The sequence below is a fragment of the Onychomys torridus genome, chromosome 1 (genome assembly GCF_903995425.1).
Source record: "Onychomys torridus chromosome 1, mOncTor1.1, whole genome shotgun sequence".
Lineage (NCBI taxonomy): Eukaryota > Metazoa > Chordata > Mammalia > Rodentia > Cricetidae > Onychomys > Onychomys torridus.
The window spans coordinates 51,642,937-51,650,438 of record NC_050443.1 but is presented as its reverse complement, the minus strand read 5'-3'; the positions used below and the strand labels follow the sequence as shown (position 1 = coordinate 51,650,438).

Here is a 7,502-nt window from a genome sequence, read left to right as displayed (position 1 = left end):
AGGGGCAAAGTGCGTGTCTCGAGGCTGTCTCGCTCACCATCCCTGGCCCTGTCTAACCATCCCTGACAGGGCCATGGCGCCAAGGCAATGGGCTGGCATGTCAGCCTCTGCCTCTGATGGTGCTCATCTGGCCGTGGTGTTAATGAGAGTCTGGTAAAAGCAGGAGGCAGGGCACAAAGGACCCGACGGGGCATCCAAACAGTGTGTGTGGCAGGCAGAGCCAACACGTTTCACACTGAGATCTGCTCATGTGGTGAAAAGAATTGAAAATGACAGGCTGGGGGCTTTACCTTTCCCTCTGTTGGGCTTTTTTGTTGTTCTTTGGTTGTTTACACTGCTTTGAGGTTCTGAGGCTGTGAACGCCTTGGTTGCCTCTTCCTGCGCTTTTCTTGCGCAGGGGCCATGCTAATCTTCTCTGTATCATTCCAATTCTAGAATGTGCTGCCGAAGTGAGCACCCAGCTTTTCTTACAATCATGTATGCACTTCCCATAAAATAATGCATTAGACATGGAAAGGAAAGAGGGACAGGGAATAATCATTCACGTTTCCTGAATCATTCATCTGTCACCTTTAATAACCCTCTACTTTATCCCTCTATTTTTCTGGGTTGACATCTGAAATCTAGCAATCAGCAAATCTGGATAACGTGGAGGTGGGTAGGCTAGCCGGCAGGTGAAAGAGGAGCTGGGTGGTATTAGCTTTGGAAGTAGTCAGTGCATGTGAAGGCATGCAGACAGACATGAGTGTGGCCCTGGACCTTCAAAGGTGACTATTCCCAGTACCCATCAAATGGCCACAAAAACATACAGTTCAACCATATTCACACAGGCCACTTTGGAGGGAAGAACCAATCCAGTATCAGGGGTGGAGGTTTTCCTGGGTTCTAGGTTGGGTACCTATAACAGGTTTTGCTCATGAGGCTCACATCACAGTAATCCCTGAAATGAAAATACCCTTCCCCAGCATCCTGAATTTTGTGTCATACAATCCTGGTACTTCAGGACCATTTATAGCATTCTTTCCTCTGGATTTGTTTACTTGAAATAGTAAACTCTTTACCATGAATAAAAATGTTCAATATTAGATGAAAAGACATCACTGATAAGCCATAGTGACAGGTATTAGATTCTAAAAACAGATGTCTTCCAGGCTGGCTTCTTCAGCCATTGCTTATATAGGCTACCTTCTGGTCTGGCCAATGGACTTTTCCATCACATCCAGGCCTCACCACAATTCTCATTCTCTTACCTGAAGGAGCTCATAGATGCACAATATATTTCTTCTTTAGCGTAGAAGGTCTCCCTGACCACTTAAGAATTCTTTCAACACCTTTTATCCTCCCATAGATTTACAGGACTCAGAAATAACACAAAAATCTTTCCAGCATCATGAAAACATCTGTTAGCAACTGCATTGGGCATCTGAAAGCATTCTATGTGGGGCTGGGAAGATGGCCCAGCAGGAAAAGACATTTTCCTCACAAGTCAAGAAACCAAAGTAAAGTTGGAGGAAGAGAATCATCTCCAAAAATTTGTCCTCTGACATCTACATGTGCATTCTGGCACCAGCACCCACACATCACAACACACACACACACACACACACACACACACACACACACACACACACACACTAATAAAAAGGTAAGAATGTATTTTAAAGTGCTCCATGCATTCTTAGAGCATGGGATAAGAGAACATGATGCTTCTTCATGTAGATACATATGGACTAGGGCTATCAAACTGTTCTTTCTGGCTTCATCAAGAGGACTATTGATTTCTGTGTCATCAACGTGGTGACTATAAATAACAGTGTAAGGGAAAGATCCCTAGTGTCCTTGTAAATAGGCAGAATGATGCTATTTTTGCAGATTTCTAAGGATTCAGAAATCTAGTGAGAAAATGAAGAGCACACTGAGGCTTACCTAACTTACTAAGCCCCAACTTTCAGGTGTTGGAAAAGGAACCGCCTTCACACATGTTAATATGTGCAGTCAACTGCCCCCAGATATATGTAGTTAGCACCTTCAGACCCACAGAGGTGGGTACCAAGACCCAGTCTCCTGCTCTCAGTGATCATGTAGGTAAGTGACATACTGTCAAGAGCTCTATATTTCACTGGGGATGTTGGTGCAGACATTAACTTCTTTGCTTAAAATGATATACCAAAGCTTATCTAAATAAAACTGGGAACATCCAAGAGAGAGAGAGAGAGAGAGAGAGAGAGAGAGAGAGAGAGAGAGAGAGAGAGAGAGAGAAGCCTCTGGATATAGGTGTGAGAACAGCTGCCAACACTGGCTGGTCAGAGAGCGACTGAGTCATCCCTAGGATGTCCTCCTTCTCTTTACATACCTCAAAGATATGTCTCCAGGTCTGAAGTTAATTTCATAGCTAATATTAGTGAGATGGACAATGGAGAGTGAAAGGATGGGCAAGAGATTGATCCAGGGGGAGAGGAGAAGAGGAGGGAGAGAGAGAGAGGGAGGGATGAGGGATGAACAAGAACGGAAGAGAAGATCACCTTTAAGGCTTTTCTTTCCTCTTTCTTTCAAATGACACAATAGAATTTTTTTTTCCTGAAGTTGTATTAGGGATTCACTTAAGCAGAAATGAACTGTAATATGCAAATAGTTCTAATTGGACTGCTAATAGAGCGTGTCTCTGTTGTTTTTTTGTAGGGAGTTTTATGCCTATGTAATCAGTGCAGACAGCCGTTAAGTAAATGAAGAGGCAACTAACAATGTCAGAAAAGAGACCGGGCGGTTCCGGCTGACACTACCCTAATCTTCCAGGACCCATTAAATGGCAGTTTCAACGCATTACCTACCATAACATCCTTGAATATCACTGATTTTATTTGCAGTATCAAACATTCCATTTCATGCCCCATTAACAGTGGGAGCCTGAGCTTTTTGACGCAGCTAAACATTTTACTAACTACCTGGACTAAGTAACCAATTAACTTTTGGAGACAATACGGCCAATTAAGCGCGGAAAGGTAAGGCTGTCATCCCCCACGAAAATTGAATTTCCTCTTCCTGATGGCACTTATTGTCGCTGCTCAATTGTTAATGGGGATTTGGTCCCTATTAAAGGATGAAGGCAATGTGGAATGGAAAAGTTCAGGGGACTTGGTTCCTAAAGAGTAGGTCACAAAGTGTCCCAATCGGCCACTAATTCAGTTAACTTTTCTTCATGCCAGATTATTGGATGGGACTGTGGCAGGACTCTAATATGACATTCAGTGATAGTACATTGCGCAATCTGGTTGCTTCTGAGGAACCCATAGGCTCAGGGCTGCAGTTAGGACCTTATATGGAAGGCTGGGGGGAAAAAAACCACTGTTTTTCTTTTTTTTGTTGTTGTTTGGTTTTTTTTTTTTTTTTGACAGCAGAAAGATGAGTGTTCAGCAAGATATTACCCTGCTTATGACTGGTGTGGACTCTTCGGAGAGGAAAACACAAGCAGTGGGTAGAGAGGTGTGCTCCAAATTAACCCTCTGTGGTTTGGGAAGTCATTTTCTAAATGGCAGACAAGGTCTCTGGCGGTGATTCTGCTCCCTGGATCTGACTCCAGTCGACTGAAATGGAGCACAAGTAATGAACTTGGATATCACATTTTGAAAGCTGGAGGCAAATTTCATTCCTTTCGGTAGGGAGTCTTTCATCTTTGGAAACACAGAAAAAAAATTGTCCTGGAGGGCATCTTCCATAGGCCTTGTATGAGTGAAATACACAAAACTCATGTGGAGTCATGGCCCAAGTGTTGACCATACATCTGTTTCAAAAAAAAAAAAAAAGAAAGAAAATCAAAAAAGGAACCACAGTACTTCCACTTCATAAAAATGTGACTCTTCTGAAAGTGAAGACAAATCAATGGAATAGTTCTGAGAAAGGAGAGAGGTCATGACCTCCAATACTAGTTATTTGGATTTGACTTTGCTATGGAAATACTAAGGCTTGCCCATTCTATGTTTTCAAACCATTCTTAAAACAGTATAATTTAATGTATACCAGTGTTGTGTTTGTGTTATTATTGAGTGTATGTTTGTGTTATTATTTAAGTGCCTGGTTCCCGTGGAGACCAGAAGAGGGTATCAGAGCCCATGGAACTGGAGTTACAGATGGTGGGAGCTGCCATGTGGGTTCTGGGAATTGAACCTAGATCCTCTGGAAGAACAACCCATGTTCTTAACAGCTGACCCATCTCTCCCACCCAAACAGTACCATTTTAAAAAATATCTATTTAAATCTTTTGTAGTTATTTAATAGCTGTTCAAATAGACAAAATCTAATTTGGGACAGAAAGCTCATAATGAAGAGTATAAATTGCGCATCTACTTATTCACTGACTGTTGTATTAGTGGTAGGATGTGTTTGGTACCCAAGGACGAACTGTTGAGTGTCCATGGGAGCATAGAGAAAGGACAGCAATCCCTGGATTCCATTGCTGGATCAGGACACTAGTTTCCCGACATGCTGTTTCTCACAGAGCCTATGGGATGGAGACAGGAGAAGGAGCATAGAGGAAGGAATTAACATTAGACCGTTGTAGATATAAGTGCCCTTTGAGAACTTGATAAAAATGTTTATATCCAAAATCCTAATAAAGAAATTCTTCTAGGTTAGTCTAAATCAGTTATTATTACAGAAGAGAAATTTTCTCTTGAAACTTCCCTTGAATTTCAATGTTGTTTCTTTTTTCTCAAGAGCTTTAATTTTTGTTACAGAAGTGGATGCTGTGAGCTATTTATTCAAGCCTTTTCCCATGCCAGAGGATGATTTTAAAATGATTAGGAGAGTTTAGGCTTCCTGTTATTTAAGATAGAGAGAGGTATAAAGCCAGATCCCCATCTCTTCCCACTCCCACCCATCCAGTCTCTCCATGAGAAGAACACAAACAAACAAGCAAAGAGAATGTTAGTTATTTTGGCACTCTTACCCTGCGAGAAAACGTCCTGAACATGACAAGACCACAGAAGAGTTTTTATTAAAAGAGGATAGAAGATGTGACAGGCCTGTGTGAAACACACGTGGTTAAGGAGACAAGAAGAGGAGAGTCATGCAAGATGGTGCCGGCTTTATAAAGGTCGGGCCGCGCCTGTGTGTGGCTACTCCATGCATGCGTGTAGATTACATGGCAGCTCGCGCTTTACACAATCATGTAAAGCCACGGAATCCTAGCCATGCAAGATGTTTGACCTGGAAATGTCTATTTTGAACCAGAAATAACTAGGCGGTCCACCGGGCAAGCCCAACCGTGTGTACATGTGATTTCCTATCATTCCTGACTTATTTTTTCTTAAAAAATAAAAAAAAAGAAAAAAAATGTGGATGAGTGGGTATGGGGAGCTGTTTCTCTCAAAGACTGCTTCAGGCTGAATGGTGGGCATCAAATGGCTCTTGGGGGGAAATGGGGAAATTGGCTCCTAAAATCCTGGGATGAAGTCCATCCTTCATGGTGTGGCTGGTCCTGGGATGAAGTTCTGTCATGCCTTGTCCTGCAGCTGTCCGTCCTTCATGGTATGGCTGAGAACATTCTGTCTGACAAGACACTGGTGACATAAAAAGCTTAGAGAAAAGATTCATTATTATTTTATTTTTGGAGTTGACACTTATCTGAGGTAGATCTGGCCTGTCTGGATGGAGACATGTTAAAAAGGTGGCTGTGATGTTCTAGTACTCTGTTAGATTCCCGAATAAGGAGCTCTGCAGCTGCTAGGGCACAGATGCATGGTGCCCAGCCCTGACTGGTAAGATCTAATTTCTTTGACAGATAGGCTACAGGGTGCAAAGGAGGGTCCTAACTGACACCCTAGAGTTCCCAGGGCAAATGCCTCTTTCTCTGTTACATAGAAGGGATGGGTTAAATCTGGAAGATGAAGTGCTGGGGCCTGAAGAAGAGCCTGCTGGAGCCTCTGAAAAGGTTTAGTGACAGGATGGAGGAGGGGCTCATGTGGCGAGTCCTGAGCTGCCTCGTATAAGGGGCGAGCAAGGAGAGAAAAAGATGGAACCCACGACCGTAGGAAGCCAGCTATTCCTAAAAAAGAACCTCCTGTTTAGTAGAAGGGACTGTAAGAGACTGGATTAGAAGGAGATACCCTGTAACCTCTACTGGATAAGAAATTTAGGAGAACAGAGGTGTTAGTTTGGCTAACCTGTAAGGACGGGCTACAGAGTAAGTCAGCATGACTCAGACCACAGCAAAGGCTATAGTCAGGAGACTCTACCAACCTAGAATGTGAAGCAAAGGCAGCAGAATTTTCCCTGCTGCTCAGTGCTCCCCTCCCCACTCCCTCCAGAGCTCAGACTGTGCCCTGCTGATGGGGGAGAAGGTAGAAACTCAGCCTGGGAAATTTCAGAGTGTTCCTACCTGCTCTCTGAGGCATGGAGGGAGCCAACATTCCTTGTTTCTCCAGTTAATAAGGAGTAAAAAGGAGGACAAAAATGACTATCTACACTATATTACTCAAGCAAGATCATCTCAGGGTTCCAAAGTGTACCTCCAACAGGAGTAAGACATGTCCCCAGGAAGCCAAGCTTGACAACAAACCATAAACAAAGGAGCACAGATCGAAGGAGGAACCACGTAGACCATGTGAAAATTCCTAATCTAATCCATTGGCTACAAAAAAAAAAAAAAAAAATCCTTCCAGCTGTAATTTTAGGGAAGGGCCTAGGTATCTTGTGTGGGTACAGGGAATGAAGAGAAGAATGACAAATTCTATGGAAAAACATGAAAAATAATCCAGATGTATTAATAAATAATTTGGAAGAAAGAGTAAGTACACTCTTTTATTATCTTGGAACAGACCAATGTTCTCTGAAACACACACACACACACACACACACACACACACACACACACACACACAAATTTGCATAGTATAAGAAAAATGTTACATGTATTTGGTTGAAAATATTCTTAATAACCACAAGTGCTAACAGTGTTTAGAAATCTAAACCTAAGCTAACCTAGGGGAAATTTGACAAATGTCTATTGTTCAGTTAATAAAAGTTCTGACAAATCAATAAAAAATAGGACACTAACAGTTTTCAAAGACATAAATAGAAATGCCCAATAAATACATTTAGTCTCAGAGCTTTGCTCACAATTTTTAAAACGTGCAAATGAAAAACAGTTCCTTCCCATTTTTCATCTCTCTGACCAAATAAATGCCAAGGTAGATTTTTCTTCAGAGTCAAAGCAGGGGAAAGTGGCCTGTCACCTACTCAAAGGTTCTAGAGAGCAAGTGACTGATGCATTTCCAGCTCAAAATGAATCAGTCACTAGTTCTACAGTTCCAAACACAGACAAAAACAATGTTCATATATATATATATATATATATATATATATATATATATATATATATATATGTTTTCATATACTCTTTTACAAAAACATAAAATATTAATGGCAGTAAAGTATCTGTGAATATAGAAATGATAGTTATGATAAATTTAGCTGGGCTAGGTGGCACACACCTATTACCTCAGGGT

At 41.8% G+C, this 7,502-nt stretch overlaps 1 pseudogene; it reads right to left on the bottom strand.

Moving 5' to 3' along the window:
• Positions 1 to 357: 357 nt before the first annotated feature.
• LOC118576834 lies at positions 358 to 455 on the bottom strand (annotated as a pseudogene).
• Positions 456 to 7,502: the final 7,047 nt, after the last annotated feature.